The sequence below is a fragment of the Takifugu rubripes genome, chromosome 7 (assembly GCF_901000725.2).
Source record: "Takifugu rubripes chromosome 7, fTakRub1.2, whole genome shotgun sequence".
In the NCBI taxonomy this organism is placed as follows: Eukaryota; Metazoa; Chordata; class Actinopteri; order Tetraodontiformes; family Tetraodontidae; genus Takifugu; species Takifugu rubripes.
In genome coordinates this window covers 1179785-1204635 of record NC_042291.1, presented here as the reverse complement: position 1 = coordinate 1204635, position 24851 = coordinate 1179785, and the positions used below count along the sequence as shown (strand labels likewise).

The following is a 24851-nucleotide window of genomic DNA, read 5'->3' as shown; positions in this document are numbered from 1 at the left end:
GGGGGGGGGGGGGGGGGGGGGGGGGGGCTGACTTCAGCTACATGACACCCTCCCTGTGACCCTGAAAGGGATAAAGTGGTCAAGAAGAAGAGATTAAATGAAATGAAGATGTGGGTAATAGTCACATTAATGTGCAAAATTTGGGTGTTTAATAGCCGCTTCAATTTTTTACCAATGAGATTTTTGGGGGGTATTTTCACTCTTTGATCAAGAGTGGAAAAGGAAAAGAGAAAGATGGCCGACAGAACAGGTTGCTCTCAAAGAGCAAGTCACCCGGGAAATATTTCCTCTATCTTTGTGCCCCACCGGCTGTTAGGTGTCCGCAGCTCGTCACAAAGGTGCTGAGCTTGAGGTTTGCTGGTCACCATTTCTTCCCCTCTCACAACATACACTTATAACACAGGCCTGGACGATCGTCTAGGGTGACAGAATGGTGTGATGCATTGGGGAAAAGCAGTAATTGGATGGCTCACCTTACACCATGTCATTACACCACATCCACATTCTTGCTTCCAAAAGCCTCAGACATGGCTTCCATGAGAACAAGCATGCAGGATGTATAGCAAATATAATAGATCTTTCAAAGGAGAAGATGAAACTCATTGGATTTTCAGCTTCTGAGGCTGTGAATTGCTTTGAATTTGACTTGAGGGTGTCACATGAGCCATCTACATGGCATCACATGGTCCACGTTTGCACCTTTTGACTTTGGCACACATACACACACACACACACATACAGATGCATGGAGATAAAGAAAATAAATAAACAGAGGCAAATGAAACCACCCACAGGCAACTAAAGTAAAACACATGGAGGCTTTTTAACACAAGCCACCCACCCACTGCTCATATCTATCCTAAAAACATGTGTGCATACATAAACATAGCTGCGGCTCACATCACAGAGCGGGTCGCAGCGGGCATCGCTGGGAGGAATCATCCCACCATCAGCTACCCATTAGTTTCCTCTTGTTGTGTCTGTGAAGCTGTCTCTGTTTTTTGCTTATTACCGAGCATCAATCAAGGACGAGTCCATTCATCAAGCGGAGTCCTTGTTGTGTAATCAACCTTTCAAGCCTGAAGTCAGGACAAGACACAGAGCCCCCATCTGCTGTGATTCATGATAGCATGACACATGAACCCTGAGCTAAGTCTGGTTACATGCAGATCCCAAGACCTTTGTAACAGAATTCTCATCATTTCTATATGAGCCACCATCTTTTCCTGTTCAAGGGGCACCAGGGCAATAGCAGACTGTTCCTGCTCAGCAGGCTGAGGTCTTTTGGAGTGCAGGGACCACTCCTGAGGACTTTCTATGACTCTGTGGTGGGATCAGCCATCTTCTATGGGATAGTCTGCTGGTCCAGTAGCATCACGGACAGGGACAGGAAGAGGATGGACAGACTGGTAAGGAAGGCCAGCTCTGTCCTAGGATGTCCCCTGGACTTGGCGGAGGTGGTGGGAAATGGGAGGATGATGGCTAAGCTGTCATCCATGTTGAACAACACGAACCCCCCCCCCCCTTCCCTACAGGACACCCTGACAGCACTGGGCAGCTCCTTCAGTGAGCGGCTGCTCCACCCTCGCTGTGTGAAGGAGATACACTGGGGTCGCAGATCTTTCCTGCCGGCTGCTGTCAGGCTGCACAATAAACATAATGCCCGATAGCACAGTCTGAATATTATATATTCTGAGATGTATATTGTATTGATATGTATTTTTTCTTTTGCTGCTGCTGCTGCTGCGCTGTAAATTTCCCCGTGTGGGACAAATAAAGGAAATCTGAATCTGAATCTGAATAATAACCTGAGCAGCCGCGTGACCAAAGAGGCCTTCTGCCTCTGGAATGCCTCTTACCTCCTGTGAGTGCACAACTTGGAGGAGACAGAGGCCTGCCCCTGATTGCAACTTAATTTTATTTTACTGTTCATGTCCATATTCATTTCCAGTTGTAATTTCAGTTGAGAATCCTCCCCGGCTCACTTTTCTAAAAACCACCATTTATTCTTAATCAAAGTCCCTTTATGGCAATTTAAGGTTCCCTGTATAGGTTCTGGGAAAGTGATAACTTCGTACTTGTGAGCTGGACAATTACTCTTAATGGTTGTATTATAGTAAGAATAATAAAATTAATGGATGCCCGATAGAAGGAGCTTAAAATTGCACACCATATGTGCTACAAATGTGTTAAATATAAAAACAGACCCGACATCACCCTGACCTTTGTAAAGTTCAGCTATTATTGTCCATTATCACAGCTTTTGCTTACTTCCCGGTGTTCGACTTGTTTTGGAATTGTGGAAACTGAATATACTGCCACCTACTGGTGTGTTGGGCCAGCTCACGGGCACTGGGTTCTTGCAGTATGACATCACACATCAATGTGACGAAATCTGCCCGGATGGAAAGGGGATTGCCACCCATGGGTCACGTTATTCCCCCATTAAATCTGGATAATCCCAGATGCTTAGCTCACTGCCGTTGCCTCTCCTTTGGCCTCCCCGAAATCTTCCCCCGCAAATTAATCAGTTCATAATCTCCTGCTTCCCACTGAGCACCGGATCACAAAAGCTAGGAGATGTGCATGCAGTGAGGGGAAGAACCTGATTTCAGATCAGGTTTGTTTCATGACAATAAATATAAGCGCAACTTCCAAATGCAATTTTATGCTGGGGGATGTATTACAGACCACAGGTAGCATTTGGGTATTTGTGTCTCTGGCGTTTTATGACATTTGGAGTACATCTACAGCCTCCTGAGAGCCTTCAAAAACATCAACAGCCGACAGAAACCAAAGCTGAGATACGATTTGGGGACGCGATAAATCTAAAAATCCTCTGAGGGGGCAAATGTAAATCAGTAGTAACCTCTAAATAACCTGTAAAAAAGGAATCGGAGCCTCACAATCTCAGCCACAGATGCTCAGCAGCAGCATATCAACCACGTCATGTTACGTGCCTGCATGTCACACCCTTTAACACACTCCCCACCTGACAGATAGAGCAATCGCTTCAATTATTCATCGAACTATGATGGCAAGAAAGGGAGAAACGTATAAAGATGTTAACGGACAAGGAAGCTGGGCAATGGCGTCATCTTACAATAACCAAATGGCCAGATTGGTAAATGTCAGAGTAGGGAGGGGGGGAGACAGAGAGGGAGAGAGAGATGTAGTGGAGGGATGGAGGCGTAAACATCAAATGACAACACTGGGGTTGGACAGTGGCAGCAGGCTGGCGGTGAGATCAACCAGAGGATTTGAAATATGGGCAGTTGTGAATGAGGCAACATGGCGCCCAAACACACACACACACACACACACACACACACACACACACACACACACACACCAGATGGGCCTGTAGGGATTAAAGTAAGGCTATTCGTCTATCTTAAGCTTCATACAGATCAGGCAGATCTAACACCAGAACTCCATGGCAACTCAGGAGCAACCACTGGTGCCAGATGTTTTAGAGGCTTTATTTGCTTTTAAAGAAACAACGGCCGAATCAATGTGCCGCAGCCCTTCTTCAACACTGTCCTGCCGCTGTAAGTATAGATATAATGAGTTATAAATCAATAAACACTGTGTTTTGTGTACTGAAGTCACGTAGCGGCTGTATCCACTGATGGCTCTCGCCGTTTCATCTCTGTCTCTGAAATTCTCCTGGTCAGATTAAAGCTGCAGAATTTCAACTCGGGTTGAAAGAATTTGCTCCATGTTGCTACTGCACCTCAGTTCCAGCATCACCAGTTTATTCCTGGCGTCTGTATGTCCACCAAAAGAGCAACAGGTCGATTATATTAATCATTTGCAGGTTTTTTTAATTGTAAGTGTACTTTTCAGTGTCACTATTCATTGACTTGCCTGCATAAAAGCTCTATTACATGCCAAACGTGTACACCTCCAGGTGTAACTAACGCTGTTATTGTTGGGTAGGAATGTTGCACAATAATCAGGCGAAAAGTAGGAGAAAGAGAAAAAAAAAGCAGTTTACCTGTTGAGAAGCAAGCAGGGGCGGCCGTGGCGATCACCGAAGGAACAATTAAAGGAAAACAGACAAAAGAAGAAAAGAACGTTAGCATTCAAAGGCCAGCGGCGCTCAAATGTGCAATTGCTAGTTTCTGTTCCTGCAGATCGACAGTGTTACACCAGCGAGTGGCTACATCGGTGATAAGGTGCCCTAGTCTGATCTGTCCTTTAATTTGTACACAGGCGCACATTAGGGGAGCAGCCGATTGGAGTTGATATACCATTGATTAGCATATCATTGATTTGCCTGCTCAAGATCTCGTTGTTTCATCGGCGGCGGCCATGACATTTCTGATGGTGCGAAATCGCAATGACAGGGATCGTAATTACGGAATATCTTTATAAGCTCGTCAAATAAGAGATATGATGCATCTGTGTTATCCCGCTTATCTGAGGAGGATTTTATCTCATTTTTCTGAATTCCAAGCGGGCCGGTTAATCTTAAATTACCCTAAAATTATTTATCTGCTTACAAATCCCTCCAGGCTTTTTCTCACCTCCTAACACACAAACGCAGCTTCCCATTCCTGTATTTAAGTAAATGCATTTCCCTTTTCATCTCAGTCACATTAGAGCTTTTCGCTTTCATGGGAGACAAAACATTAACAGACTTAACTCACTGGTTAACGAGCAGCGCACAGAGGCCGGATGCAGTGCACATTACCAAATCTGTGCTTGTGCAACTTCAGCAAATGCAACTAATTATGTGCATCCCACATGAGTATAAATGATGGGGATGCCTTTTCCCACTCCCCGTTACTAAAACTATCAAAGTGAGTGACCAAGGTGAGTGCAGTGTGAGTCTTGCTGCAAACAGGCATAAATTGAGGGTAATGGTCCCTCTCTTTGAGTCTCAGCAGACTTGTGTTTGTGCTGGATTCCAAGCCCTGAGGATTGGTCTGATGAGGGATGACTGTGCATGAGCAACATGTTTCTTTCCATTCTGCTGCTTTCCAAACGTCAGAGTCCTGGTAACAGAGAGCTAAACTTTCACCCTTGCATTGCAAATGCTGTGTTTAGACCACAGGAGCACTTTTAAATGACAAACAGCCTGAAACTGTTTGTCCGTGACTGTCTCGTTCAGACTCTCAGGTTTTACTGTCAAGTCTTTCTGGCTGAGGCTGATTTGCCTGAAGGTAAACACAATAGGACGGAGACAGAAGCAGATGGGGACAAATTGCCAATGTTTCAGAGTGAAATAAGGAGACGATGGGCAAATGTGAATAAGCGGAGAAGAATGGGAACAACGGTGAGTTGTGGGAGCTAATGCTCTGACATCAGTGCCTAATCCTGCTGCGGTCTGCTTGCAGAGAAATAACACCTCACTGTCAATTTTGCATTCACAGCAAGGCGTGATGTGCATTACGATGTCCGTCTTGACATATTTAAAAAGAAAAGCAGTATTTTTTAAGCAAAAGTAAAAATACTCATTCTCTCTGCATCTATTGAGTCTAATTTGAAAGGTCAGTGAAGCTCAAACTGCACAAACACTTGTCCTAAAACAGCCACTCATACTCCCGATTCACCGAAAACAAGCGTCCCTTTCCCTTTTTTAGTCTGCTAACCTCAACATGCAGGATTTTTACCACGGCAGCCATAAGTGACAGCATTTGTAATCCATGCGGATGCAGCAGCTTCTGTCACAGTGGTCCGGGAGAGCAGAGAGACGTTTGCAAGAGCGGCTTGTGGTGAAAAAAAACGATTTGATGACTGTATTTTGTACTCCAGTGCTCTCCACCACATGGGGCGTTCAATGCCACGGCCATGGAGAGCATCGGTGAAATGTCTCTCAGAGACCTTCGCATTTTTGTTGGTAATTTGCAAATATGTCACTCTTGCTTTCGTTTTCTCTGACATAAACAACGAAGTGACTGTAGTTTGGGTGAAAGCGACAGAGGCGCCCCCACAGCCTTCAGTCTGTGACATGACTGTGCTCACTATTGCACCACCGTGTTACCCACTGTTGAATCATTGAATTGGAAATTCTTGTTCTACTCTTTAATGTGAGTTCAGGCATACCTGGTGGTAAGGAAAAGCAACAGTTAACCTGTATAAAAAGGCAAAACAAAAAGGAAAAAGAAAAGCAAATCACAGTGCAGTCGGTGAATCAGTCACAGCGTTACGAGTGAGTCTCTGATGTTGGCCGCACGATGAAAGATTTAGATGAAAAGCAGTCACGGAGTGCACAGATGATTGACACCAGAGGCTGGCCAGTGTGTGTGGTTTCTTACTGATGCATAAACTACATTCAGGAGAGCTGTCCAAATATGTCTCATACAATATGTAGGTTTTCTTCGCAGCAGGAGCGGGCAGGGCTGAGGCTGATAATAGGCCTGTCACCAAGCATCTCGAAGATTCAAGCCAAGACTTTGAAGATGGGACGGTTGCTGCAACCATCCAGATGATGGAGGGAATCTAGACATGGTATTGAGCTTCTTAATGGCCTCCATCAGCAACAAAATGCGTGTTTGGAGGCCTACTGTTTCATAGGAAAGGAAAAGAAGTGGGCAGAATTTCAAGCAACAACGACACCCTGGTGTGTCTCATTGAGAGCTGGCAATGAGAGACAGTATCAGTGACGCAGTCATGCGCAACATGTGCTGGAAGAGAATGGAGTGGGCTGAAGCTCAATCTCTATTACTGTGCACGCGGTACCGTTTCATCTGGTATAACTCTCCTGACACAACACAGCATTTACCAAGAAAGACAATAGAGAGCAAAAGGGATGCGAGAAAGAGACAGAGGTGAGATGTAGGCAGAAAATATCCACGGTTGTCTAAACGCTTCCTGATGGAGAATGAATAAAAGGATGCAGGACGCACCATTATGTTGAACTGGTTTATGAATACAGCATAGCATAGCAATAATTGCCACAAGATCACATCTGACACAAGTGACCCGCAGCGTGTGGAAAGTCGCGTTGCGTTGAGATGGACGCTAATAAAGAATGGAGGTTCATAGGGGGAATTAATGCGACATAAACCTCTTTTATTGGATAGTAAGCTTATGAGGAAATGGTGCCGTGTTGTTGAAGCTGCAGCTCCAGTTGAAGATGTTTAATAAGTCTGTAAACAAACCTTATTCTCTCTCTCCGAGAGCTCACAGGGGGCATGCATTCCCTTCATTCACTTAGCAGTTTATAAAATATTGAATGCAGTTGCTAGATTAGCTTAGCTGCATGGAAAGAGAACAAAATTCACCAGCTAGCGTCTTTAAGCGTTCCCTTGTTTGCTTAATCTGTGCTCAAAATACCTGTCAGCAGATCAACATCAGCTGGTTAGCGACAGCTTTCCTGAGAAGCGTCTCTGGGACATTTGTACTAATAATGCCCTGTCAGTCAAAAATGAAAGGTAAAAAATAGGAAAAATGTAGAAGGCTGAAAGGAACCATGTGGAAAAAGGTTCCTAACAGTAAATCGTTCTGCGAGGCAGGGCCCAGAGGAGATCGCTTCATGCTCTGTTTCCTCACTTTGGATGGGAGCATGTGCGACATGTTGTACATGCGTGTTCCAGCATCTTTCATGTGTATTTGTACTGTGACGTGCAGAGTGCTACAGTCCCATTTATTCCTTTGAAAGAACTGCTAAGATGAAGGTATAATCTTTACCTAATCATTGTAGCTTTTTTAAAGTGTATAGACACTTTAAAAAAAACAACAAACTTCAATACAACGGGTAGCAGAAAACATAAGAAATATCACCCTTAATTCCAACAAACACACTTACAGACTAAGCCTATTAGCAATTTCAATAAGCTAATCATGGCTGGCCAAATCCTGAGTTCCTAAGCACATTTATGGAAGGTGCTTTAATTGATCCAATAATGTCATTAAGAGTTTGTGTCAGATGCGACAACAAAAGCTGAAGCCATTTTAGCACGCAGCCTTACATTTGCCTTAGACAAATGCATCCAGGGGAATGTACAGTACGTAGGTGGAGAGACTTTAACCAGCACCTGATTGCACAAAGCACCGAAAAGAGACCACACTGAAAATCCGTTATATTCCAAAGAGACGATGTGCAAAACGAGCGCGTCTTAATTATAAAATACATATTCCGCCAAGCTTAAACACATTAGAGTGCAATCATCGCAACTGTAGACACAACAGGGGACCATTACACTTTCGTCTTGTTTAATATCTTCCCTAAATAACCACTCAGACATGTTCAACCCTTGTGTGGTGTTCGGGTCTGTGGGACCCGTTTTCACTTTTTATTAAAAGATCTCATTTTGGTCATTTTGATGTGCACCTGAATGGGTTAAATTTCAAGTTCAAAGAAATAAAGGTCAGTAGTTTTGAAAAACCTTGCTTCACTTGTAAATTTGTTTCTACTTATATCTTGATTTTAATTGATTTTCTTCATTATGTTTTAAATAATAAGTTATAAATGTGACCTAACAAAGGTAAAGGGCAAATATTAACCATATATATTGTTTATACTGCTGCTCATGACATATATATCATATATATATACATATATATCATTTCACATGATGTAGAGAGGCAAAAAAAGCTGCGCTGTGGGGATAATCTCGTTGATATTCCAGGGAGGCCGGCCCGACACCTTCATGGTTCATCACTTGGCCTCAGAGAAGGTAAAGTTTAATCATTCCGAAAGTGCTTTGGTGAGCAGAGAGGCCAGCTCACCTCCGTTTCAGCACCCTCTTAAATCAGAGCCCCAAATACAGGCTGTCTGTGGAAGGCAAACTTCGCACAAATGATCGGAACAACACACTTGATCATCTTCTCTCCTGCTCCGTCTCCTCAATATCCCCAGTCGAATCCGACACCTCTAACCCTCCACCTCCGCGTCAGACACGGATGACAGGCCAGCCCTCCCGAGAGTGGGCCCCGAGGAGCAAATGGCAGCTGTGTGACAGCTGGAGTGGCAGAATGGAGAGTTATAGCTATTTGCTGCCTGAGGGGGGCTTAAAATACAGGAATACTTTAAACAGTTAGGGGAGGCTGTGATTATCAAACTGCTCGAAGTTTGTGGGTCTTTTGTCTTAAATCTTTCGCCGCTCAGAAGCAGATTATACACACATCAGGACGTTGCTGACAAGGAAACACAAAACATCTGATGAGTCAGTTTCTTAACTCCAGGACAGTTTGAAAGAGGATTTAAAAGAACCAAGCAACCAGCTATTGTATCAAGAACCTTCCTCCAGAAAAATCCACTCGGATCATTATTATCTGACCAACTCATTGGTGGAACAGACGGACGGATGGATGGATGATGGATGGATGGATGGGTGGGTGGATTGATGATGGATGGATGGATGGATGGATGGATGGATGGATGGATGGATGGATGGATGGATGGATGGATGGATGGGTGGGTGGGTGGGTGGGTGGGTGGATGATGGATGGATGGATGGATGGATGATGGATGGATGATGGATGGATGGATGGATGGATGGATGATGGATGGATGGATGGATGGATGGATGGATGGATGGATGGATGGATGGATGATGGATGGATGATGGGTGGGTGGGTGGATGATGGATGATGGATGGATGGATGGATGATGGATGATGGATGATGGATGGATGGATGATGAAAGGATGATGGATGGATGATGGATGATGGATGGATGGATGATGGATGGTGGATGGATGATGGATGGATGATGGATGGATGGATGGGTGGATGATGGATGGATGGATGGATGGATGGATGGATGGGTGGGTGGGTGGATGATGGATGATGGATGGATGATGGATGGATGATGGATGGATGGATGATGGATGGATGATGGAGGGATGATGGAGGGATGATGGATGGATGGTGGATGGATGGATGGATGGATGATGGATGGATGATGGATGGATGGATTGATGATGGATGGATGATGGATGGATGATGGGTGGGTGGGTGGATGATGGATGGATGGATGGATGATGGATGGATGATGGATGATGGATGATGGATGGATGATGGGTGGGTGGGTGGATGATGGATGATGGATGGATGGATGGATGGATGGATGATGGATGATGGATGGATGGATGGATGGATGGATGGATGATGGATGGATGGATGGATGATGGATGGATGGATGGATGATGGATGATGGATGGATGATGGATGGATGGATGGATGGATGGATGGATGGATGGATGGATGGATGATGGATGGATGATGGATGATGATGATGGATGGATGATGGATGGATGATGGATGGATGGATGGATGGATGATGGATGGATGATGGATGGATGGATGATGGATGGATGATGGATGGATGGTGGAGAGCTATTGCTATCAGCTCGTCTGAACTACTCTGCTACTTTCTTTGCATGCACAAATCTTTACTCTCTTTATTGCTCTACCAATGTCCAAGTTTCATGACATCTATTAAATATCTTGTCTCTATGTTGGCCTATTAGATGGTCCAAACAAGCCCTTTAATGTTGAGCAAATAAGCTTCTTCTAAACACACAAAACACACACACCCACACACACAAACAATCTGCCACCATACACACAAAATTACCCCCTGCTGTGACCTCTTTTATATTATTAATTCTGCTGGACGGGAGGCGAGACCGCTGGCCCACTCGAGCTAATGACTGCGCAGCTACGGGGAGCAAGCGGAGGTCTGGGCACGCGGCTGCCTCCAGGCCAGACTGATGACGGTCACACAGTCATCGGGACCCTTGACCAGCCTCAGCCTGCTGGCCTCAGATATGATAACCAACGATGACCCATGTGACTCACGCTGTCCCAAACACCGAGGAGAGCAAAACCTCCCCGATAAAGCAGCACTTCTGGCTGATACCTTTACAGTTCAGACTGTTAAGTTATTTTGTTTGGTGACCTCACTGCGTTATTTAGAAATAATTGTAGTTTGTTAGAACCTTTGCTGCTTTTCAAATCTATTTCTGTCACATGGTAAACCCTGAAAGGTCAAGAGGTCATGTGGTCTTCAGCCATTCCAAAGTCTAATCTTTTCTGATTTCCTGGGACAAATCAGAGGGGTCAGACATCCAGGGAAAATATATGAGAGCTGAAGAACAACGAGGCCTCAGGAGTCTGAGCAAACAAGCTGTCTGGCGACATTCAAAATGACTGTTGAATATTCTCAATATGTTTTCTTTAAAATATCTGAAACACCTGGAGCCAGTTGGAGTGGGCCTTCTTTGTGCACGTGTTTCAAGGGTGCAGCTGCACATCGCACATATGCAGAATATGACTGGAAAACAAATCGCAAAGCTCATTGATACAAATCAGTATTCAAATCTTTATTACACACTTTCAGCCTCTAGCAGGAAACACCCTTCCTGAGGTGTTTTGCATCACTAACCCCCAGTGGGCTGGCTCACCGAGGTCAGAGGTCAGCTGAGGGGTCAGATAGATAAGGTGTGACGGGTCCTCTGCAGCTCCTCTGTTACTCTCTTGTAGAACAGTTGAAAGCAGAAATGTTTGGTGGCCCCCTCGGCTAAAGGAGATCCTCATTTGACAAAGTCCTTGGGGCAACGTTGCTGTACTGGATTGCTTTCAAGAATACAAATGGGCTGCTGTAAGCATTTAAAGCATTTCAGGAAGGGGGAAAGGATGATTTGTACTGAAATGGCTGAACCGACGATAACCGATGAGTTGACATGGAAAAGGTTGGATTCATTTATTTGAAAGTACCAGAGGAATTACTCTAGAGTTCTGCTGAAGGTTGGCCTTTCGGAGCGCCTACAACCAAATCCCATCAGCTCCTTCCTAAGTTAGCGAAGTAAATCTACATCAGTTGGCCAAAAGTGTATATAAGCTCAAAAAATAATTCATGGATATGGAAATGAAGGTTAATAGGAACAGATGGATCAACACAAGGTAAAGTCCTGTTAAATGTAGTTGTAAAGGAAGAAGATGTGATTATTAAATACGCTCAGGGCAGCTTAGTTCACTTCACACTTCCCACTGGAGGTGCAAAAGAAAAACACCCCCTCGAGAATACAGACCCTGGGGGGAGTTCTGCATCAGTTGGTTTATATGCATAATGGTTAATGATCGCCATCTGTAACATTAAATAAAATTCCTCTCCACTTGCATGCACTCTATGCAAACTAAATCATCTCAATATCAGATAATTCAATGAGAAAAATAGTATGAGGACAAGAGACAAGAAAACATGCATTTTTATAAAAATTAGGCTGTACAATTTTGGATTTGTCAATCAGTAGAGGGCCATGGAGATGTTTTGGCTAAACTTCTGGGGATATTTACTGTCATGCAGTTACAGTATTTATCACATTCCTCCCTATTGTTCCTCTTGTGTTGCCCTTAATGACCTCTGACCAGACTCCTTGTCTAGGCTAACAGGTTAGCAAAGCTAAGGCAGACTAATAGCTGTTTTGTTGCCCATGTTAAATGATCTGTCTCTAAGAGGTGACAGCAAGCCAGTCTTATGCCTTAAGGATACAGACAGCTAAGGTCAGGCAGACAGGAATTATAATGATCACCTCGGGTAAGGTTGCTCTGCGTGGTCTCAGATTTACTCATAGCAAGCAAATCTGTGGCTATCCTGCATTTGAGTTCAAACTCCCAGCTCATTTATTCAAATGAATGAAAAAGTCCAGAGGGGGCTAAACTGGGATCTGTTTTAGGTTTAGGTTGTTTACACACTGTTTGGTACATAATTCACCTCCTAGACTGGCCTGATCCTGGAGGATGCTGTTTGCACTCTCTGTTTTTCTTTGCTCAGTGAACCTCTCTTGTTGACGCTCTCGTCTTTTTTTTTGGGGGGGGGGGGGGGGTTATATCTCTTTCTGAGCAGCCTCGTACTTCTGTGTGTTCAAAATAGCCCCGGGACTATGCCGCAATAGACCGAGCTGAGATTTAGATGCGTGTCACCTGTGACTGATGACAAAATGCTTCTGCCCAGTCAAGTTCAAATCAATGTATTGTAAGGAGTGATCACAGAGACCAGCAGAGGGCACCTTGAAACAGAACAAAGGGAGATCAAATAAAGGTAAACGTTGATTTCAAGAATTCCATATTGATTTATATATGCTAATTTATTAACATTAAGTACTTTTCTGTTGAATATTATGAAAGGAGAAACTATATTTAAACAATATATTAAGAGAGAACCTGTCCAGGGTCTTGTCTAATTAAGCACAGACTGGAAGGGGTAAAGTTCAGAAATGTGAACAGTGAAATTGCGCAACTAATTTGTCATTTAATAACATGTAATGTATGCGATGTGTAATGTGAAACCTTTCAGCCAGTACTAAAATATGAAGACCTTATGGATGAACAGAGCTGATGATTTAGTCTTCAAACTGCACTAAATCCGTTTCTGACATTCACGCTCGCCTGATTTTTGTCTCTGTCATACACATTTAGCTTCACACGCTGGTGAAAGGAGCCAACATGAGCTTTAAAGCAACGGAAATGGGGGACAAACAGCATCAGCAGATAACTAAAATGTCAAGAGTTTTTGCTTGGATGAGCCATGATGTTAAACTCTGGTCATCTTTTAGACTTCTGTTGTTCTGTTTTGTGTTTTTTCTCCTCGCTGCGCGTTGACAACTGTTTGACAACCCCTATGCATCATCGCTCTAGCAAAGGCAAAAAAAAAAAGAAAGAAGAAGAGAAACCAAACAAGTTTGACCTTAAGGAAAATGGGAAAAACAATTGGACGAGAAAGATATTGTGAAGCACCTCTTGACGAGGCGGCCAACAACAGCTCCTGACAGGAAAACCATCATGGAAAAACTAGCAGTGCTGGTCGCTAACAGCTTTGCGCTTGGCCTACACCTGGGCCAAATTATGCAGCGTGACCTGCCGGCCACGTCTCTGTGCACGGCTAATTATCAGAATGTCCTCCACACAACACGGTCTAATGTACTTTGGAGCAAACTGCGACGCCTTCACATGGACACAAATGTATGTTCCCCTCAGCAACCAGAATTTTCTGTTTATGGTCTCATATAATGCTGCTGGCACGGCAACCCCGTGGTCTAAAGGGCAAATAGTTGCACAACTAATGACAGTGTTTAGAGAATTAAACTCAGTAAGACATTGGCAACCCTGGAAATTCACTCCAGACTGCATCTAATCCGAAAGCCATTCTTAAAGCGTGCCTCATTCAAAAAAACAGAGGCTACGCGAACAAACCTGCGGGGGAAGAGCAACCCGACATCAGAGGTAAAACAAGCCCACAACAGCTACCTCACTGGTGCTGTTATTTCACAGGAGCCTGGGGCTCCCATTGGGAATAGGGCTCGGAGAAGAGGGAAGACCTCTCCCTATGAGCTGGCGGCATCAGATCACAGTTACTTTCACCAAACCCTCCAGCCTCCCTGAGTAAATCTGATATAACACCAAAGGAACGATACTTGTGTATGTTTACATGTGTGGAAATTGATATCAGTTTATTTGCATCAGTGTCCAAACTACTGTGAAACAAACTTTGCTTCGGCCACCTCGAAAAGCAGCCTCGGGCAGTCGGAACCCCGTCTGTTGGGAACCGAGCTGAGAAGCGGAGGGTTCTTGGTTCAAGCCCCCAGGGCAGAAAAAACATGGAAGGTGATGGGGGAAGGGGCCAGAGCACTGTCGAGCTACCCTTGAGCAAGGTAGCGAACCCACAAATGATCGCATAGGGCCCTGCGATGATCTGGTGGCTCATCCACCCACTGTGTACCGTCCCCGTGACCCCGAAAGGGATGAAGCGGTTAAGAAGACGAGGCTTCGACCACCAACCCGGTTCCGTCCACACGGAACATCAAAATTGGGCAAAAAGATCAACAGCCGAGAATGAAAGCATGCACCGTCACTGCATGCACGTCGCTAATGAAAGAGACGCCTCCGTAGTTTGTTTGTGTGGCGCTGAGGCCAAACAAGACTAATGGAGTCGTCTTTAGGAGTAATGCCGCTGGAGCTGCAGGCTGTGCTGAATAGCTCCTGAATGTCCTGCATGCGTGGGTGGGAGATTAAATACAGCAAACATATGTTGTGATCCGTGCTATCCTCTCACTAATGCAGCTTTTTTAATTAACAGAAATAATAATGAATAAACAGCAGGAATAGCAACATGCTGGTAATTTTAGATCAATGTGGCTTTAACTAAAAGGAACTGAACACCATGTGGCTTTGATTATTTAACAACTATTGATTTACTATTGTCAGGATTTATTTTTTTTTTAATTAAGAAATAAATAAGAGAAATTAGTATTTAAATTTAAGGATGTGGTAGTTTCTTTTATCATTTTCTTTTTATGGTTCTCGCTCTTCTAGCTGAGAGACATAAATAACACACTGATATACATCCTCTGACACGCTTCACACACTGAGCCTCGAGGAGAGAAAGCACTTTTTAATTAGGGGTATAGAGGCTCGGAGCGGTGTGCGAAGAAAGTAAAGGAGCTGAATGATAGAGTTTTAAGAGAGAGCCCCGTGGGACGGTAGTTTAACTAAAAATCCAACTGTTGTCTCAATCTCACAATCTTGAAGAGGTCCGGTTTCCACAGACCCGCTGAACGAACAGAAACCACGTTTCCCTGCCTGTAGCTACATTTGAAAGAAACTTTTAGGTGAGAACCTTTCCCTAATTTACGGTCTGGAGAGAGATTTCTAAAGCCTTCACGGTACAACAAGAGGCCAGACTAAATCTTATTAATCTCCTTAAGTGAGACCAGAAGACCCAAAGTTGAGGAAGAAACTAAATTCTGAAGATAAAGCTACAGAATCGCTGCCCACATTTCTATAACCTGGTGACTGTCGATGCCGAGGCTAACAGCTCAAGGCTACATTAGCCATATCGTAAAGCAAATGTTGGAAATCATCTCAGCAAGCATAATTGGGACTTAAAATTTTGTTTTATAAAATATAAAATGCGCTCAGTAGATTTTCACCCTGCCATTGAGTTAACGATGTTAAAGAAATAAAACTCCCAACCATTTTAGCATTCAAGAGGGATTGATATGCAAAAATAGAGATAGAATACACCCGTACGTAACACTGAGAACCTCCCACATGCAGAAAAAATGGGGACACTTTCATGTCAGGCATGATTCCCGCTCTGCTGGGGCGCAGCTGCTCAAACCTGATCTCACTTTTCTTGATACTCGGTCTTACTGAGGACAGTAGTTTGCATGTAGATAGTGTAGCTGCAAACTGCAAAGTTGTTTTTGCCAGTGCTTTTGTCTGATTGCTTCGGTCTCAACTGTCTTTACACTTTGCACTTGGAGTTTGCTTGAGATGTCCTTAACAAGTTATATTTCTTATACAGTTTATGTGAAGCATCTTGCCAAAGTAACCTTGCTATAAGCTTTGGCTGCAATTTACAACCAGCAGTTCAGTTGGTGTTGGTGTAATTATACATAATTACACCAATAACTCTGGTTTTGAGTTTGGATCTTTAAGATAAACATTTATTTAAAAAAATGTGGGTCTGTTCTTTCCTCAATTGTTTTATGACGGTATAAAACTGCTGACATCAGGTTTCTTCTGAGGCTCATATGAGAATAACAGATCAAATCATCACCTATGTCATCTTTGAACGGGGGACTTAAAGCAGATGCTTAGTTGTCCTGAATATTTTACCGGCTACAACAAAGAAATAAATACAGCACTGATGTGACATCTTAAGCTTTACTGCTTATGTTTCTTTTCTTTTTTTTAAAATAAAGGCTCAAAAAGTAGGCGACAGGCATGAATGTAAGATGCAAATTTAGCATTGTTGTTTGTAGATCATGTGACTGCATGGAAGATGTGTTGTATTCTCACGAGGGTTCTGTTTTTTCCTTCTCCTAAACTATAAATACATTTTTAAACAATTGTATAATTAGTGGAAATCCCCAAGGCTCAATTCTCTTAAAGCTCCGTTTAAGCTGCAGGGTAAACATGATTGGAGAATACCAGAAAATACACACATACAAAGAGCCAGGTGAGGACATTAACTTTAAACGCTGTGAATGATTCACAGTTGCCACGGGTGAAAGCGCCAGAGGCCACTGAACCTTCATTTGGGAGCATTTTTGAAGGCCACAGAGAGAAAAGAGCCTGTCAGTAAAACCAGATGGGCTAAGGGTCTTCTGTACTTTTAACGGTGGTGGAAACAAGGTGAAACGTGACATCAGGAAAGAAATGAAGATCATTTCTGGCAATGGAAGAAAACATTTCAGGATCAGCCAGCCAGAAGCCACAGAGGACAGCAAAAATACCAGGTATAGCACCTTTCTAGAGCAGCAAACATCATACAGAGTGACAGCAGAGAAGGTGACGGGAGGGTAAAGCCAGTGAGCTGAATCAACGTCTCGAGTCGACCCGATTCAGCTGCGTGCTCTCACACCCTTCATAATCCCTCCAAGAGCTGCCATTGTAAGTGTACTTTGAATGAGTCCCCGTCAATCCCCAGATTAGCCAAAGTCAGATGTGACCAGAAAGCTCTATGAGGGATGAGAGGCTTTACCAGAGCAAACCCGGGACTCTCCTGTACCTGGGAAGCAGAAACCTCAAAAAGGTGCCTCTGCAAGATATTTATTCCTCACAAAATGAAGAGTGAGCATCTCCGATCCCCATCTCTGGCTACCGTCTCATTAATTAATAATGCTTATAGAGGTGCCGTCTGCAGGCAGGGGTTAGAGTTACTACAGGCCATTGCCCTTCCTGATGCACGGTTAATGCATGCACACTCAGGCCAGCTGACACTACAATTACACTACTGGCAGTAAGGACATCGAAAATAAGGGCGTCCAAAAGCAGTTCTACATTTATTGAAACTACAGCCGCTTTCTGTAACGGACAACGGCTGCTCATTGTAAAAAGCAGCGCGTACTGGTGTAATCGCAGCGAACCACATGGGGGCGGGCTTGAAAGACTTAGTGTCAGACTAAAAAGGACCTCTGGTTGCATCAGGATGGCTGGATGGATCTACTGAAAATCACCAGGTTTATGTTCTTTCTTTCTTTCTTTCTTTCTTTCTTTTTCTTGTCCACTATGTCCCCTTCAGGCTCGTGGAGGGGGGCTGCTGTGCCTATCCAGGCTGCAGCTGGGGCTTCGGTACCTTGCTCAACCTACCTTGACAGTGCTCTGAAGGTGTCCCTTCTACCACTAACAGAACATCTACCACGTTGAACCGAGAACCCTCAACTCGGCCCAGCTGAGCTACCGCTGGCTCATCTGTCTTTCCCCTTTTGTTCTTAAAGTTTTGATGCTATCAGAGAAAAGGTAGCGTCGCAGTGACTCAGACAACCAGTGAAAACAACATCCCACGGCTTAGACGGTGTCAAGTTTTCGTGCCACCGTCGGCACAATTTGGCTTCTGCAGGCATCCAAGGTGGATTATCTTGAATGGAATGTATTAAGTGAATTCATGGAGGGTTTCTTGTTTTCTTTTTTTTTTACCATGTCAAAGAAGCAGCGTGATACACAAATAGCACACTGGGGATGTCACAAGATGCCAACCGAACAGCTGGAGAGTTCAGGATGTGACAGCTTATGTCTGTTATCGTTTTTTAACCGCAGCATCTTGTTTCCTGAACGGCTTACATGTACTGAAAAGTGCCCACAGGCAAATGAGAAAAACACATGCGCTGCCCGGCCGCAGAGCACAAAAGCCTGCTTTCCCGTAGCAGGCGGAGCCGGGCTGATTGGTGCTCACCAGGGGTAGCAACAAAAGCGTCAGTGATGTCACTCCAGCAGCACATGGGACTTTCGCATGGCGGTTTGGAACCCGAGCCTTCCCGACCCTCTTCACTCACTCACCTCCGTGATTTTAAGTATCAACACCGTGGGACATAACTGAAAACCAAACACGTACAAGCACAGCGACCAGGAAGAACGATGCTGTTTCCAAGTGAGGCGACGCCCCGATCAAGGTCGCATGAATAACTTGCCTCCCCACTCGGGCTCCCAGAAGCCCTTGCTCTAATAACTGGGTTCTCATTCACCGTATTGCGTGTGAGAGCGGTGCAGAGGCCCCCCTCAGACTTGTTTTTGAGGTATGTGCCATGTTAGACATCCACCCCCTCACCAAGCTGAGGGTAAAACAATGGCTGCCTTTGTCTGCCTTCCTACTTTTCCCTCGCTGGGGGTTGGGTTGATTTTGTATCAGTGTCGGGCAGAAACGAGTGCAGACGCTTCTCATTCTAGTCCGCGCCAGCTAGAGATGTCGTTGGAGTGGGAAAAAAAGTCGTGGCCTTTGAGAGGCAGAACAGAGACAGGCTGGGTATCACTGCCTAGCGTCCCCTCCCATGACCACTAATACTCTGTGTTTGCTCATCTCTTGTCTCATTCACTCAGTCTCGTGATAGGAGCCCATTCATCTTTCTGAGAAAGACGACTTTCTGTATTACTCTAATAAATTGCCTCACGTTGCACCCTGTCACTGAATCTGTCACTTTTGCCACGAAACGGTGAGACAGGGAGACAAATGCACAGAACACAAGAAGAGAGTCGAAGATTAATCAGAGTTGACGTGAACAGACTGGAGAAAAAAAAGAACAACATTGATGATGTTAAATGCTTTGTGTTTAGCAGATTAAGGGCTTCTAGTACTGTCCTTGGAGATGAGCACTGTTTTTGTCATTCCAACAAATTAGGCCTGAGGATATAGATTATACCGTCGTAACAGGAGCCGTGCATGTTGGGTAGCATGAGGCAGTAGGTGGCTTCCAACAGGGCGCATCCAACCGGTTATAAACTGCACTCGGAGAGGCAAACGCGGACACCGTGGGCTTTAGCCGCTTTAATGGCGAAAAACTTAGCCCCTAATTGTTGTCTGTCCAACCAACTGACTCTGATAGACGGTTTATTTTTTTTTAAAAAGCTGTTTAAATGATATCTGTCTGTTCCCTTTGACACACACCTGCTTCAGTCATGAATAAAAAATCTCTTTGCGGAGGGAAAAAGCTCAATAATGAGACAGATGGAGAAGAACTGCCTGGAACTGCCAAGGAAGAGAAAGCTATTTAATAGAGAATATCAGGAAATTGCACAACATACTACTCCAGCTTCCCACTGATTCTGCTTTGTCGGCGAGCGGTGCACGATGCCCTCTGTTTGTTCATGCATTCTCAAACACCGAGCAGCATGGAAAGAACAAAAACCAAAGAATGCAAATAAGAAAGGGTTTAGACAGTTTTGAAATCCCCACTGCAGCCAGCTGTGTTTACACGCTGCACTTTCACAATTAGACCGGGCGGACAGTTTGTCACGCATTAATGGCCTCGATGCCACAAGTGCAAGCGCAGCTTTCCCTTATCCTGCTCACATCGACCCGCCGGGGAATGGCCTGTGCTCGACACGCAAGCGACCGCTTCCACACTGCTTCTTCTGTAATTGGAAAGGCTCCTAAAGCGAGAATTCTTCACCTGGACACAGCCGCCCAATCAGACGGCTCGGTGATACAGAGCCTGTATAGTATCTTTTACAGACAACGTATCCCAACCCCTGCCACTGGACACAAAATTGTCATTAAAACCTCCATCTCTGAGGCGAAGTGACGCAGTAAGACGCCACCAAGGCACATGACATTCACGCTGTGATGGCACTGAACATTAAAGCGGAGACAAAACTGATTGAAAGACAACTTATTTGGCACGGGTGACCTCCAGGTCGACCAGTATCATCACAATCTGTAAGACATTCAGCTTCCTATGAAACACTATGTGTGTAGTTGGAGCTCTTTACGTTGCTTCTGTGATGGAGGAACCCTTTCATCTACCTTACCACGCCTAATGAATCCAGTCTGAGGTTCTGTAAATATAGACTCGCTGCATAAATGACCTGAACTAGCAACTCTCCCTGGATTTCACAGCCAATTCCCCCGGCGGATAGATGGGGGGATGTGTCATCCACATAGTGGAACACTCGACTTGCTCATTAGCGAAATTTAGCAAGTGAAAAGACACACTCTCCCACACCGACGCCGCGGGGATCTGTGCAATCTAACGCTGCACAGATTGGAGAGGTCGCTCATTCCCCTGAAACATTTGGATAATCCTCGTAGAAATTAAAACCTTACTCCCATGTTTTCCTTTAGGACAGAAGACGCATGTGCATCCTCTTGCTAAACCTTACTTGTCCAGCAGCCGTCTCCCGGCGTTAAGCTTTTATTCTGCCCTTTAACGTGCGCCTGCTCTCAGAGTTGATGCTGATAGAACGAATCAGCACAGGGAGACTATAATTAATCTGTCAACTCATTAGCAACATGCTGGAAATGTAAATACAGGCCAAAACCGCTATTTCAAAAACAACCCCCCAAGAGAAGCTCTTCCTTCATCTCCTCACAAAAAGACCATGTCAAAACACAACAATCTCCATCATCCCACAACTCAACATGGAGCTAGAACATGCTGAATATACAGCGGCTATGAAAAGTATCCGCACGCTCTTAAAATTTCAACTATCTCTTACAGAGAAGCCTGCTGTCAAGATAAAAAGAAAACACTGTTTTCCCGTTATCAATCTACACACAGAGTTGCTCACAGGCAAGGAGTCCTTCAGATGTGTTTTGGATTTTTCACGTGTCTTTTTCTCCTGTTGGTCAGTCATGGTGCAAAGCTGCAACAGTGCTTGTGGGTCTGAAACTTTCTCCATTACCATGCTCAGTTCTGATCTTCTTCAAGAGTCCCAGTTGACCCAAACTTCTTTCATATGATTATGGAGGTCACTGAGCTCTTAGAAACAAGAAATTAAGCCGTTTCTTTCCCTAGCCTTGTCCAGATGGGTCAGGACTGTCTCTGAGCTCACGAGGAAGTTCTTTGGACCTCCTTTTTTGCTCTGATCTGCACCACGAGCTGATATTTAGACAGGTGTGTGCCTTGAAAATAAGGCCAAAAACCCTTTAATTCACCACAGATGGAATCTGATGATGTTGGACCATCTCAAAGCAAAAGAACAAAAGAAACGGGGGCTCCTGAGTCACATGAGTGTGACAGCAGGGCGTCTGAATACTTGTGGATTCCAGCTTTTCTTTTTTAGTAATTTGCGAAGAATTCTTAAAATCCGGGTTTGGGATGTTGTCATGAGGTGGGTGTAGATTTATGAGGGGAAAAAAATATATATAATAATAATAATAATACAATGAGTATGATACTAATATCAATGATAGGTTTTTAAAAATTACTTATTTCACCATAAGTAATGGTGAAAATTTACGAGTGTGAACACATTATGGACAAACTGAAAATGAAAGGTGAGTGAAGTGAATGAATGCATTCTCCTGGACAAAACTCCTTATTTTCCACACTAGGTGAAGGAAAAGGGCCCAACACATGATCTTGTGGCACAGGATTGCCAAAAGATCTCAGAATTGTTGCTCACAATAGAGATATTTAGTTGATTACTATGTAGAAGAAGAGAGAGAGAGAATGGTCAAGCAAAGCGATACATTTACAAGCAGAAGCGTCCTTATCCTTCCTAGTGAATCACTTGAGCGCCAGCTGCTGACCTGTCAGGAATTGGTCTTATTGATCTCTGTTGTTTTTACAGCACCGACATTCTGAGGCCCAGCAGCAGCGGCGTTGGTGCTGTCGGGAAAACCTGGACCAGAGAAATCTTTGTATTTGAAAAAAAAAAAGGTGAAATGGGAATCGGAGGAGTACCTGTTTCTCCTGAGTCATTATTCCTCTCTACTTGGGTTTCATTTCAAAGGAAAGGATAATAGGTAAGTGGAAATAAACTGCCAAAGTGATACACATTCATACATGTGCTACAACAAAGGCACACTAAAGAAAGGCGGGGGGGACGGGGGGGGGGGGGGCTACACATGTGCTTATATAGCCATGGATGTTAGCACTTTATAATGAAGCTAAAGAGAGTTTTATTCAAAAATCTGCACCTTCCAACAGAATCGGGTGCGTATCCGTGGAGTAGAAGCAAAGCTTTACTGTAGTACCATACGCTGGTATTAACTCTACTGTAGCGTGTGCCTGAACAAGCCTGAATAGAAAGGTTTGTTCATCTTTAGCATTCAATCATTAACAGCATCAGAAGCAGGCACACTCCATAATATCGCTTTAATACAGGAGAGCTGGGTCATAAATGCAGGAAATTAGCCACGCTAAGCCTTGGCAGCAAATCCAAAATTAGCAGGAGAAGGAGGTCCAATCAACCCAATCCAGTGTTCTCTAGCATCAATCTCACTATGTACCTTTAGTATTTTACTCATTGGCTATATTATAACACTAAAGTGATTTACTGTAAGTGCTGTGACACTGGGTTTAAATATGATGAATTGTTCTCTTAATCTCCGAAGCTCGAAAACTGTATTCAATCCAGATGATTCATCATAGCAGAAGGGCCTTCAACACATGGAATGGAGGGAGTTAGAAAGGCGGCGGGACTGTGAGGGAAGAGTGAATGACAGAGGAGGGGGGAGGGGCAAATTATAGCCCGGGTTTAGCTAAGAAAAGCAGAATGTTAGTGCACATCCACAAGACTCATAAATCTCAATTGTTTTCTTCACATCCAGGCAGCATTCCAAGCAGAATGAATTCAGAGTGCTGAGAGGGCACTTTTTCAGACATTACTCTCACGGACCTTTGCGGTGTCAACAACAGACCGCAGGAAATTCCAATCACTGATTCCTGCACTGTTTTCACTTTGGTGGATGAGTGTGAGCCGACCTTTAACCTTGATATGTGAGACCAGCCTGAGGATGAAACAGCAGAATGCAGCAGCTGACGCGCACAGGCTTGTAATCTCTGGAAAACGCCATCTCGGATATGTCCCCTTTTTCTTTCATGTTTCAGAATCGGGGAGAAGACCTCATATTTCTGCCCCCCAGCAATTAGATCCAGGATTCGATGAACTGCAAATCTGAAGCAGAACTGCATATTTGGAGCTAATCTTGCATCTGCGATACTATATTGTGGAAAGGATATATGGAGGGTGCTATAGTGCTATAATAATACAGTGCAAGACCAGCTCCAGGCAATGATTAAATCCTTCCAAAATTATTTATTTTTTATTTCTCCCCACAAAATCCCTTCCTGACCTTAAAACACCTTGGGAAGTGAGGCTCTCTATAAGTCTTCGCTTATTTCCACCCTTCCTTTTGCCTGCAGCTGGATCTTACCTATAATCTGACTGCAGATTTTAAAGTACCACACTGCAGAATGGAGGGACGGTAAGAGAAAACACTACGCCCAAATTTCAAAAAGGCTCACTCCTTGATTTTCAGTTTGGGATTTGGGATGCTTCCATAATGTATGAGTGTTCTATTTATGGAGATCAATTTCTGACATATGACAAAGAGTCCCACACAAAGCTCAGAAACAGGGCATAAATAATCACTATTCGATTGTAACATTTGTCCCTTAAAACGCCAAAAATGCTTGTTAGTGAGATTAAAATGTTATTTTTTTTGTCAGGACATGGGGTGGCTGGAAAAGAAATGGGTGAGCCTGCAATCATGCATAAATAAACGTGTGAATATGGGCGTTTACGTACCAGACCGTCAGAGGATAACCTCATTTAGATTAGCTTGGTGATGCAGCAAGAATACCAAAACAATATATCACGATGCTAATGCCTGTCAGGATACTGCACACCCCTGGGGGACATTAACATCCATGTGCAGATGGTGAATTGCTAAAAGAGGCTGATTCAGCACCATCGTGGGGGTTCTGGTGGCAAACTCGGGACAAAGCTACGCTGTGAAACAGAATCTTGAGTAGGATCAGGCTCACAACGCTTTTAAGATTTTAGCCGCTATTAGCCAAACCAAATTGGCTAATTGCGTCCATACGGTGAAGATGTAAACAAGCTAAATGAAGGGAGAGATCCAAATTTACATCAAGCCGGCAGACATCATGAAAATAACTGCTTGTCGCCATGACAGCTGCTTAATCCTCCACTCATCCATCTGA

At 44.2% G+C, this 24851-nt stretch overlaps 1 protein-coding gene and 1 long non-coding RNA gene across 3 annotated transcripts in view; one reads left to right on the top strand and one right to left on the bottom strand.

Annotated features, from left to right (window-relative positions):
• LOC101068067 (mannosyl-oligosaccharide 1,2-alpha-mannosidase IA) overlaps positions 1–24851 on the bottom strand; it is a 126648-nt gene that overhangs the window by 88112 nt on the left and 13685 nt on the right. The window lies entirely within an intron of this gene.
• LOC115250529 (uncharacterized) lies at positions 12849–23583 on the top strand. Its single transcript, XR_003889100.1, has 3 exons — positions 12849–13000; positions 22471–22645; positions 23453–23583. It is a non-coding gene; the product is annotated as an uncharacterized lncRNA (long non-coding RNA).